The sequence below is a fragment of the Bombina bombina genome, chromosome 5 (genome assembly GCF_027579735.1).
Source record: "Bombina bombina isolate aBomBom1 chromosome 5, aBomBom1.pri, whole genome shotgun sequence".
Lineage (NCBI taxonomy): Eukaryota > Metazoa > Chordata > Amphibia > Anura > Bombinatoridae > Bombina > Bombina bombina.
In genome coordinates this window covers 1,072,595,526-1,072,608,750 of record NC_069503.1, presented here as the reverse complement: position 1 = coordinate 1,072,608,750, position 13,225 = coordinate 1,072,595,526, and positions in this window count along the sequence as shown.

The window sequence follows — 13,225 nt, the reverse complement described above, 5'->3', positions numbered from 1 at the left end:
TGAGATTGCTAAAACCCTTTTTGTAGAGTAGATATAATGTCTGAAATACATTGAGTCTCGATTTACCTATCGTTTTCAGCGTTTTGTTAGAGGGTGCTCCTGACATTAACATATATAGGGCTAGATTACAAGTGGAGCGCGATCTCTGATGCATGGTGCGTTATCTTGCAATCTGACATGTATTAAGAATAGCGCATAATCTGGAAATATAAGTGAATGGTAAAAAAAAGTTTACCAAAAATTCATAAGGTGGCCAACATTTTACTTTTAATGGATAGCCCAGGGGGCAAAATTATTACTCATATTACAAGTGGTGAGTTTAGTGTTGCTTTTGAGTGCAACTAAAAATAACACTGAAAAATATTTTGTGCTTTTGGTGACCTGATGTAAAGTGTTAACGTCTGAAAATATGCATAACAAAACATGAAAAATGTATTGAAATAACGGATTTCAGTTATATTTATATATATTGAATGTAAAATAAAGGTTTATCATTGAAAAAACAATTAGCAATGATTTAAAGGGATCTGGAATATGACAAGGTGCTGGACTGGGAAGGGCTCAAAGGAGTATATGTATGTTTGTGTATGTTGTATGGTTCAAAAAATAAAAAATCTGAAAATAAACTTACCTTCACTACCACCTATACTAGGGGCAAAGAATGGATTGCAGGAACCCTGAGAAATAACTGGAACCTATTAACCACAGATAAGGATTTACCCTTTAAGAACATGTTACCCCCAAGGGTTGGATACCGAAGGGCAAGTTCACTCAGGGATCAGCTGATTAAAACAGACCCCAGAGGTTGCTACAGTAGTGACACCTGGCTGAAAACCAAGCCAGGGTGTTTTCGGTGCTTAGGATGCACTACCTGTGGGGGTCTAACTACAGGCAATTTTTTCAGTCATCCCTACTCTACAAGAAAATTCAAAATCCGGCATAGAGTGACTTGCACGACCAAATACATAGTGTACATCTTGCACTGTGTGTGTGTGGAATGTTTTATGTGGGCAAGACGGTGGACAACCTGAGAACCAGGATGGCGAACCATCGGTCTGCCATACGATCAGCAATCGAGAAGGAAACATCTGATCAGCCTGTAGCCCGGCACTTGCCGAATCTGGACACAAGGCAACTGATCTGAAATACATTATTATTGACCATATCCCCCCACTTGCCCGTGGGGGTAATAGGACCAAAATCCTCTTACAAAGAGAGGCAAGATGGATTTTCAACCTGGGGACTATGACCCCCAGGGGGTTAAATGTCCAGCTTGACTGACACTGCTACTTATAGGTGGCTCTACCTTTCTGAAAATGATGTATATAATTTGTAAAATATGTTGGGTGACAGGTTATAGATCCTTGATGTATAGAATCTCATACAATGATTTTATATATTTCTGACAACATTTGAGTATTACACTACATTTGTGTCCTTTGACACAGGTACACTGAATATTTCATTTTTGGTCTGTAGGAGCTGATCAACAATTTCTTCCTGCAGCAAGAGATTATCGATTAACATCGATAATGAACCCCTCTCTATAATATGGCAGTGCCAACAACTTATGATAGATGGTACAACATACTATGTACTGTTTGGACTGTGACAGTTATATGTGGGGATTCGTGCTTAACTAATGTACAATATTGTATTATAATATATAACTCAGCACTAAGTTTAGGATAAGTATTGATTAACATTATACAATGTACTATAGAATATGTACCTAGATCTTTGTGTGTATGTTTTGCTATGCTTTGTTTTGTTTGTAATTGTGCACACGACACTCACGTCTGAGCGTCCGGTTACCATGACGATCCACGTGACGTAGGCGTCACGTGACGCCTGGTAACTTCCGGGACGCGGAGTGAACACTGTACGAGTGTTTGAAGTGCAGGGCTTTAAAGGGGGTGAGTGTTTATTATGTTATTATGCATATTTTGACAACAGGGTAATACCCGAAACGTTAATAAAATACCTTTGTATTTACTTGGATTAAGACCATGTGAGTGACTTCCTTACCATTGGGATTATATATATATATATATATTTGTGTGTGTTTAATCACATGTATGTTTGCTTGTATGTATCAATTCAAGCCCATAGTATAACACTAAGTGAAGAACTCCACTACTTATATGCAGGTTTAGGGCAACTTTGGCTTAGCATTTGTTTTTAAACCTGTACCTTTAGAAGTCTGTTATGTGAGGGATTTAGAGAACTGGCTCTATCTGACATCCTGATGTTAGTGTGTCCTAGACTATTGCTTGAGCGCTAAAATATAAGTATTATTGATTTCACTTGAGCAATATTGGCGCACAATAGTGCTAACATTTTTGGGGTCCACTAGTAATCTATCATTTATGTCCTGGCGCTTGTTAGCACAATTGAGGTCTCACAATAGTACTGAATAAAGGGAATTTGACATGGCACACATGGATGCAGAATAATAATAATAGTGCTTATTTTGAACTTATTACAATAACATAAATCAATAATCAGCTTATAACGTAAGGCAGTGATTAAACTATAAATGCAAATCTAATAATAAAAACTGTTAGTGTAGCAGGAATGTCTACGTGTTATGTCAATCATATTATTTAGTAGCAATTGTGTTAGTAAAAAATTAGAGTGTTGCTTTATTATTTTTTATTGTAATTAAAATTGGTGGAGGCTGGAGTGACAAGATTGAGAAATGTGTCATTGTTACGTGCAACACAGTAGTTGCCACAGCCAATAAAACTTGCAGACTATAACAGTTTCAAACACTTCTGAAATATTTATTTTCTATTTTTCAATGTAGTGCTAAATTTATGATATGTACTAAGTATATATATATATATATATATATATATATATATATATATATATATATATATAAACAATGCAGTGCTAGTTACTGATATGTACAATTCATATATAAACAATGCAGTGCTGAGTCAATGATATGTACTATGCATTTATAAAAAGTGCAGTGCTGAATTGCAGACATGTACAATGTGTTTTGAAACAATGCAGGACTTAATTGCTGATATGTACTATGTGTTTATATAAACAATACAGTGCTTAATAACTGATATGTACCATACATATATAAAAAATGCAGTGCTTAGCACAGTGCTAAATTGCAGACGTTCTATGCATATATAAATAATGCAGTGTTTAGTTGCTGATATGTACTATGTATATATAAACAATATAGCGCGAAATTGTTGACATATACTATGTACATATAAACAATATTATGGATGTATACAAATATGACTTTTCTTTAACATACTTACTATTCCTCCAGAAAAAGGACAGATGAGAGCAATGAAATATTTTATGTCATGAACTGAGCACTAAGCGCCACCTGCAGCTTTTATATGAACTTTAAATTTGTTTCCCTAAGCTTCTAATCACAAAATCATTAGGTGTTAAAGGGATCTTCTACTAATTTTGTCAGACAGATTCATTTATTTTACTATGTTTATGTGTATAACCCCTGCATAGGAAATAAAAAGGCACAGAATATTCTCCTGCTCCAATTCTGGTGACATGTGAGCAAATAAAAAGCCAGCACGGCAGCCACTTGCCATATATTAATCTGGCACCGAAAGATGGTCTTTTGGGAGTTCTTAATACATGTTCAGCCCTTTTTAAGAAGTTAAACACATACGGCTAGATTACGAGTTTTGCGTTACAGGCTATACGGTGCTAACAAGCAGTTTTCTCTCACCGCTCACTTACCTGCAGCGCTGGTATTACGGGTTTTTACAAACCCGTCGTTAAAAGACAAGAAGTGAGCGTTGAGCAAAATTTTGCTCATTACCGCACTCCAATACCAGCGCTGCTTAAGTCAGCGGTGAGCTGGTCGTACGTGCTCGTGCACGATTTCCCCATAGGAATCAACGGGGAGAGCCGGCTGAGAAAAAGTCTAAAACCTGCAAAAAAGCAGGGTAAAACTCACTAACGCAGCCCCATTGATTCCAATGGGGAAATAAAATTTATGTCTACACCTAACACTCTAACATGAACCCTGAGTCTAAGCACCCCTAATCTTACACTTATTAACCCTAATCTGCCGCCCCCGACATCACCGACACCTGCATTATATTTATTAACCCCTAATCTGCTGCTCCGGACACCGTCGCCACCTACATTATACTTATAAACCCCTAATCTGCTGCCCCCAACATCGCCGACACCTACATTATATTTATTAACCCCTAATCTGCCGCCCCCAATGTCACCGTCACCTACCTACACTTATTAACCCCTAATCTGCCGCCCCAACGTCGCCGTCACTATACTAAATGTATTAACCCCTAAACCTAAGTCGAACCCTAACCCTAACACCCCCTAACTTAAATATAATTTAAATAAATCTAAATAAAATTACTATAATTCACTACATTATTCCTATTTAAAACTAAATACTTACCTATAAAATAAATCCTAAGCTAGCTACAATATAACTAATAGTTACATTGTATCTAGCTTAGGGTTTATTTTTATTTTACAGGCAAGTTTGTATTTATTTTAACTAGGTAGAATAGTTATTAAATAGTTATTAACTATTTAATAACTACCTAGCTAAAATAAATACAAAAGTACTTGTAAAATAAAACCTAACCTAAGTTACAATAACACCTAACACTACACTATAATTAAATAAATTTACTAAATTAAATACAATTACCTAAATTAAATTAAATTAGCTAAAGTACAAAAAACAAACAAACACTAAATTACAGATAATAATAAACAAATTACAGATATTTAAACTAATTACACCTAATCTAATAGCCCTATCAAAATAAAAAGCCCCCCAAAATAAAAAAAAACCCTAGCCTAAACTAAACTACCAATAGCCCTTAAAAGGGCCTTTTGCGGGGCATTGCCCCAAAGTAATCAGCTCTTTTACCTGTAAAAAAAAAATACAAACAACCCCCCCAACAGTAAAACCCACCACCCACACAAACAACCCCCCAAATAAAATACTATCTAAAAAAACCTAAGCCCCCCATTGCCCTGAAAAGGGCATTTGGATGGGCATTGCCCTTAAAAGGGCAGTTAGCTCTTTTGCAGGCCCAAACCCTAACCTAAAAATAAAACCCATCCAATACACCCTTAAAAAAACCTAACACTAACCCCCTGAAGATCGACTTACAGTTCAGGCAGAAGTCTTCATCCAAACGGCATCTTCTATCTTCATCCATCCGACGTGGAGCATCCTCTTCATCCGACGACTAAAGACAAATGAAGGTACCATTAAGTGACGTTATCCAAGATGCCATTCCTTAGCTTCCGATTGGCTTATAGAATTCTATCAGCCAATCGGAATTAAGGTAGAAAAAATCCTATTGGCTGATGCAATCAGCCAATAGGATTGAGCTCGCATTCTATTGGCTGATTGGAACAGAAAATAGAATGCAAGCTCAATCCTATTGGCTGATTGCATCAGCCAATAGTATTGAATGTCAATCCTATCGGCTGATTGCATCAGCCAATAGAATTTTTTCTACCTTAATTCTGATTAGCTGATAGAATTCTATCAGCCAATCGGAATCTAAGGGACGCCATCTTGGATGACATCACTTAAAGGTAAATGTGTTTAACATTGAGTGCATCATTAATCTAATCAACAAAAAACAAGGCATATTTTCACTGAAACCTGTGGGCGTGACATATATGTATGTAATATAAACCAGCAAGCCTGAATGGGAGGATACAGTCCTGAGGAAGCCCGTTGTTGACAGATGACGGGGGAAATGCGCGTCGGCATTGGCTGACTTGATTACATGAGGGATTCACTGCAAGGATACCCGCGGAAGTTTGAAGCTGCGGCAAACACAGCATGAAGCGCTGCTATCGACCCACAAAGTGTCACTAACAAGCATGTGAACTGGCTCTGCTGATGGCAGTATAGCTGACGTACTCTAGGCAAGTAGAAAGCGTGGCCTTAAGAACCGTAACTCTAAGACTGAATGTCATTATAAACATCAAGTTGTGAGTACTATTTTAGGCGCTTATTCCCTGACAAAGAACAGCTCTCAATATTAATATGCATGTTGCTTGGAGTTAACTCTCAGTGCAGATACTAAGACTTGCATGTCACGCCTTACTAATGTGCATATCAACTTTATGCTGTACTAATTTGCATGGCTTGTGAGGAATGAAAGCGTAGACTCTAGGATAATGGAACTGTTGTTTATCGACCCAACAGTTGAAATATGCATTGCTTTAAATCTTGTTGAGGAGGAGGCTAAAACACTATAAAGTCATGATACTAAAAACAATACGTCAGAAGTGACTCTATGCCGATCACTTGAATTGGAAAGTGAATTGCTACACGCTATATATCTATACAAGGGCTAAGATACCACACATTGTATCATTTGAAGAATTAATATGTGTCCTTGTATCCTATATTGCTACTGGCTATGATTCACATTGTATATTTGGCAACTAACTGTACGCAACTTAGATCCCCCTTCCATTATACTGTTCAGGTAAAGCTCCCATACTAATAAGGTGGGTCCTGTGCTCAGTAGGGGTGTAGTTGTAATAAGGTTCGGCCATATACTTACACTTTGATTGTAATGCAATATGAGTATGTTTTATATGACTACTGGCTCTAATGTGTGTTGTATTATTGGCAATTAACCGATAACAACTTGGATCCCCAATGTTAATACTGTCCAGTTATAGCTCCCGTCTCACTTAGGGGGTCCTGTGTTCAGTAGGGGTGTAGTTGCTATGAGGTTTAGCCATATATTTTCACCGTGTATGCCATGCTATCTTAGGCCTAGATTTAGAGTTTGGCGGTAGCCGTGAAAACCAGTGTTAGAGGCTCCTAACGCTGGTTTTAGGCTACCGCCGGTATTTGGAGTCACTCAAAATAGGGTCTAACGATCACTTTTCAGCCGCGACTTTTCCATACCGCAGATCCCCTTACGTCAATTACGTATCCTATCTTTTCAATGGGATCTTCCTAACTCCGGTATTTAGAGTCGTGGCTGAAGTGAGCGTTAGAGCTCTAACGACAAAACTCCTGCCGCAGAAAAAAAGCAGGAGTTAAGAGCTTTCTGGGCTAACGCCGGTTCATAAAGCTCTTAACTACTGTACCCTAAAGTACACTAACATCCATAAACTACCTATGTACCCCTAAACTGAGGTCCCCCCACATCGCCGCAACTCGATTAAATTTTTTTAACCCCTAATCTGCCGACCGCCACCTACGTTATACTTATGTACCCCTAATCTGCTGCCCCTAACACCGCCGACCCCTATATTATATTTATTAACCCCTAACCTGCCCCCCACAACGTCGCCTCCACCTGCCTACACTTATTAACCCCTAATCTGCCGACCGCAAAGCGCCGCCACCTACGTTATCCTTATGTACCCCTAATCTGCTGCCCCTAACACCGCCGACCCCTATATTATATTTATTAACCCATAATCTGCCCCCCTCAACGTCGCCGACACCTGCCTACACTTATTAACCCCTAATCTGCCGAGCGGACCTGAGCGCTACTATAATAAAGTTATTAACCCCTTATCCGCCTCACTAACCCTATCATAAATAGTATTAACCCCTAATCTGCCCTCCCTAACATCGCCGACACCTAACTTCAATTATTAACCCCTAATCTGACGACCGGAGCTCACCGCTACTATAATAAATGGATTAACCCCTAAAGCTAAGTCTAACCCTAACACTAACACCCCCCTAACTTAAATATAATTTACATCTAACGAAATTAATTAACTCTTATTAAATAAATTATTCCTATTTAAAGATAAATACTTACCTGTAAAATAAATCCTAATATAGCTACAATATAAATTATAATTACATTGTAGCTATTTTAGGATTAATATTTATTTTACAGGCAACTTTGTAATTATTTTAACCAGGTACAATAGCTATTAAATAGTTAAGAACTATTTAATAGTTACCTAGTTAAAATAATAACAAAATTACCTGTAAAATAAATCCTTACCTAAGTTATAATTAAACCTAACACTACCCTATCAATAAATTAATTAAATAAAATACCTACAATTACCTACAATTAACCTAACACTACACTATCAATAAATAAATTAAATACAATTCCTACAAATAACTACAATTACATAAACTAACTAAAGTACAAAAAATAAAAAAGAACTAAGTTACAAAAAATAAAAAAATATTTACAAACATAAGGAAAATATTACAACAATTTTAAACTAATTAAACCTACTCTAAGCCCCCTAATAAAATAACAAAGACCCCCAAAATAAAAAAATGCCCTACCCTATTCTAAATTAATAGAGTTAAAGGCTCTTTTACCTTACCAGCCCTGAACAGGGCCCTTTGCGGGGCATGCCCCAAGAAAATCAGCTCTTTTGCCTGTAAAAAAAAACATACAATACCCCCCCCCCAACATTACAACCCACCACCCACATACCCCTAATCTAACCCAAACCCCCCTTAAATAAACCTAACACTAAGCCCCTGAAGATCTTCCTACCTTGTCTTCACCTCAACAGGTATCACCGATCCGTCCTGGCATCCGGTGCTGAAGAGGTCCAGAAGAGGCTCCAAAGTCTTCCTCCTATCCGGCAAGAAGAGGACATCCGGACCGGCAAACATCTTCATCCAAGCGGCATCTTCGATCTTCTTCCATCCGGTGCGGAGCGGGTCCATCTTGAAGCAGCCGACGCGGATCCATCCTCTTCTTCCGGCGTCTCCCGACGAATGACGGTTCCTTTAAGGGACGTCATCCAAGATGGCGTCCCTCGAATTCCGATTGGCTGATAGGATTCTATCAGCCAATCGGAATTAAGGTAGGAATATTCTGATTGGCTGATGGAATCAGCCAATCAGAATCAAGTTCAATCCGATTGGCTGATCCAATCAGCCAATCAGATTGAGCTCGCATTCTATTGGCTGTTCCGATCGATTTTTACAGGCAAAAGAGCTGATTTTCTTGGGGCATGCCCCGCAAAGGGCCCTGTTCAGGGCTGGTAAGGTAAAAGAGCTTTTAACTCTATTAATTTAGAATAGGGTAGGGCATTTTTTTGTTATTTTATTAGGGGGCTTAGAGTAGGTGTAATTAGTTTAAAATTGTTGTAATATTTTTCTTATGTTTGTAAATATTTTTTTATTTTTTGTAACTTAGTTCTTTTTTATTTTTTGTACTTTAGTTAGTTTATGTAATTGTAGTTATTTGTAGGAATTGTATTTAATTTATTTATTGATAGTGTAGTGTTAGGTTAATTGTAGGTAATTGTAGGTATTTTATTTAATTAATTTATTGATAGGGTAGTGTTAGGTTTAATTATAACTTAGGTTAGGATTTATTTTACAGGTAATTTTGTAATTATTTTAACTATTTTAGCTATTAAATAGTTCTTAACTATTTAATAGCTATTGTACCTGGTTAAAATAATTACAAAGTTACCTGTAAAATAAATATTAATCCTAAAATAGCTACAATGTAATTATAATTTATATTGTAGCTATATTAGGATTTATTTTACAGGTAAGTATTTATCTTTAAATAGGAATAATTTATTTAATAAGAGTTAATTAATTTCGTTAGATGTAAATTATATTTAACTTAGGGGGGTGTTAGTGTTAGGGTTAGACTTAGCTTTAGGGGTTAATCCATTTATTATAGTAGCGGTGAGCTCCGGTCGTCAGATTAGGGGTTAATAATTGAAGTTAGGTGTCGGCGATGTTAGGGAGTGCAGATTAGGGGTTAATACTATTTATGATAGGGTTAGTGAGGCGGATTAGGGGTTAATAACTTTATTATAGTAGCGCTCAGGTCCGCTCGGCAGATTAGGGGTTAATAAGTGTAGGCAGGTGTCGGCGATGTTGAGGGGGGCAGATTAGGGGTTAATAAATATAATATAGGGGTCGGCGGTGTTAGGGGCAGCAGATTAGGGGTACATAAGGATAACGTAGGTGGCGGCGCTTTGCGGTCGGCAGATTAGGGGTTAATTATTGTAAGTAGCTGGCGGCGACGTTGTGGGGGGCAGGCTAGGGGTTAATAAATATAATATAGGGGTCGGCTGTGTTAGGGGCAGCAGATTAGTGGTACATAGGGATAATGTAAGTAGCGGCGGTTTACGGAGCGGCAGATTAGGGGTTAATAATAATATGCAGGGGTCAGCGATAGCGGGGGCGGCAGATTAGGGGTTAATAAGTGTAAGGGTAGGGGTGTTTAGACTCGGGGTACATGTTAGAGTGTTAGGTGCAGACGTAGGAAGTGTTTCCCCATAGGAAACAATGGGGCTGCGTTAGGAGCTGAACGCGGCTTTTTTGCAGGTGTTAGGTTTTTTTTCAGCTCAAACAGCCCCATTGTTTCCTATGGGAGAATCGTGCACGAGCACGTTTTTGAGGCTGGCCGCGTCCGTAAGCAACTCTGGTATCGAGAGTTGCATTTGCGGTAAAAATGCTCTACGCTCCTTTTTTGGAGCCTAACGCAGCATTTTTTTGGACTCTCGATACCAGAGTTAATTTTATGGTGCGGCCAGAAAAAAGCCAGCGTAACGTTAACAACCCATCTACCGCCAAACTCCAAATCTAGGCCTAAGCTTGCAGTGTGAATAACCCTTTGTGACCAGTCTATTGGTATTATTGATTTTTCTTGATGCACTTTATCTTCTTTCTTTTTATTTTTTACTCTTTTTTCTTTTTCTCTTTATATATATGTTTTGATGTATTGATACTCTGTATGTGGTTTGCTAATGGGGGAATCTTAATGATGGTTTTTCTACGGTGTGAACTCAATCTAATTTGAGAAAAATAAACTAATTTATAACATGATGGCCATAATTTTTTGAGTGGTGAATTCCCTGTCTTTTTAGTGAGTATATTGTGACCCACTAGGTATATGATTCTTTTCTATACCGTTTATATAAATTAATTTAAGGGTCTTCACCTAGTTCATAAATGGCCGTGTGCATACACCTAGATGGTAATGCTATACAGAGATTATAAATCAACCGTCACCTACTAGTTTACATATTTTGAAAACTTCTTTTGGTATCTTTTTAAAAGTGAGGGCATTACCTATTTGGAGAGTCCTATTTTAGGCAGGTTAAGACATATAGACTTTTTTGTGGAAAAGCATGGCCTTCACCCTGTCTGACGAGAGCTGGGGGGCAGAGCTTGAAGCTACATTTTTATTTAATAATAATACAAGTGCAGATGATAGCGAGGGGACACCAGTAACTATCTTTGGGATATTTAAAGAATATAAAAAACTATTGGTAACACAAATTAAACTTAGAGCAGAAACAGCAAGTTTAGAAAACTATGTAAAAAATCAATATTATACCAAGAGGTTAACGTTTAAGGTTTGATCCAGGAACGAACCTCAGAGAAGATGGAGGAGACAATTTCATGGAAGAATGGAATGCAAGTCTGTCAGATTGCTTTGTTATTTTGATAAATAAAATAATAAAAAGAGATAAAGAGAGATTAGAGATAACCAAAACTAAAGTAGAAGAAATTCTAATCATGGTTAATAGTTTTGAAAATAACTCCAACTTCACTAAATTAAATAACGATATTAAAGAACAAATTGCCAGGTTGCAGGCCGAGATTAAGTTAAGGAAAGGAAGGACGCTTGCCAGCTTATATATACAGTATACACACACACACACACATATATATATATATATATATATATACAGTATCTCACAAAAGTGAGTACACCCCTCACATTTGTGTAAATATTTTATTATATCTTTTCATGTGACAACATTTAAGAAATGACACCTTGCTACAATGTAAAGTAGTGAGTGTACAGCCTATATAACAGTGTAAATTTGCTGTCCCCTCAAAATAACTCAACACACAGTCATTAAGGTCTAAACCGTTGGTAACAAAAGTGAGTACACCCCTAAGTGGAAATGTCCAAATTTGGCCCAAAGTGTCAATATTTTGTGTAGCCACCATTATTTTCCAGCACTGCCTTAACCCTCTTGGGCATGGAGTTCACCAAAGCTTCACAGGTTGCCACTGGAGTCTTCTTCCACTCCTCCATGATGACATCACGGAGCTGGTGGATGTTAGAGACCTTGCGCTCCCCCACCTTCCGTTTAAGGATGCCCCACCGATGCTTAATTGGGTTTAGGTCTGGAGACATGCTTGGCCAGCCCATTACCTTTACCCTCAGCTTCTTTAGCAAGGCAGTGGTCGACTTGGAGATGTGTTTGGGGTCGTTATCATGTTGGAATACTGCCCTGCGGCCCAGTCTCTGAAGGGAGGGGATCATGCTCTGCTTCAGTATGTCACAGTACATGTTGGCATTCATGGTTCCTTCAATGAACAGTAGCTCCCCAGTGCCAGCAGCACTCATGCAGGCCCTGACCATGACACTCCCACCACCATGCTTGACTGTAGGCAAGACACACATGTCTTTGTACTCCTCACCTGGTTGCCACCACACAAGCTTGACACCATCTGAACCAAATAAGCTTATCTTGGTCTCATCGGACCACAGTTCATGGTTTCAGTAATCCATGTCCTTAGTCTGCTTGTCTTCAGCAAACTGTTTGTGGGCTCTCTTGTGCATTATCTTTAGAAGAGGCGTCCTTCTGGGACGACAGCCATGCAGACTAATTTGATGCAGTGTGCGGTGTATGGTCTGAGCACTGACAGGCTGACCCCCAACCCCTTCAACCAGTTCAGCAATGCAGGCAGCACTCATACATCTATTTGGATGACCATGGTGATGCCTGTTCTGAGTGGAACCTGTCCTGTGAAACCGCTGTATGGTCTTGCCCATCATGTTGCAGCTCAGTTTCAGGGTCTTGGCAATCTTCTTACAGCCTAGGCCATCTTTATTTAGAGCAACAATTCTTTTTTTACAGATCCTCAGAGAGTTCTTTGCCATGAGGTGCCATGTTGAACTTCCAGTGACCAGTATGAGAGAGTGTGAGAGCGATAACACAAAATTTAGCACACCTGCTCCCTATTCACACCTTAGACCATGTAACACTAACGAGTCACATGACACCCGGGGAGGGAAATTGTCAAATTGGTCCCAATTTGGACATTTCCACTTAGGGGTGTACTCACTTTTGTTGCCAATGGTTTAGACATTAATGGCTGTGTGTTGAGTTATTTTGAGGGGACAGCAAATTTACACTGTTATACAAGCTGTACACTCACTACTTTACATTGTAGCAAAGTGTCATTTCTTCAGTGTTGTCACATGAA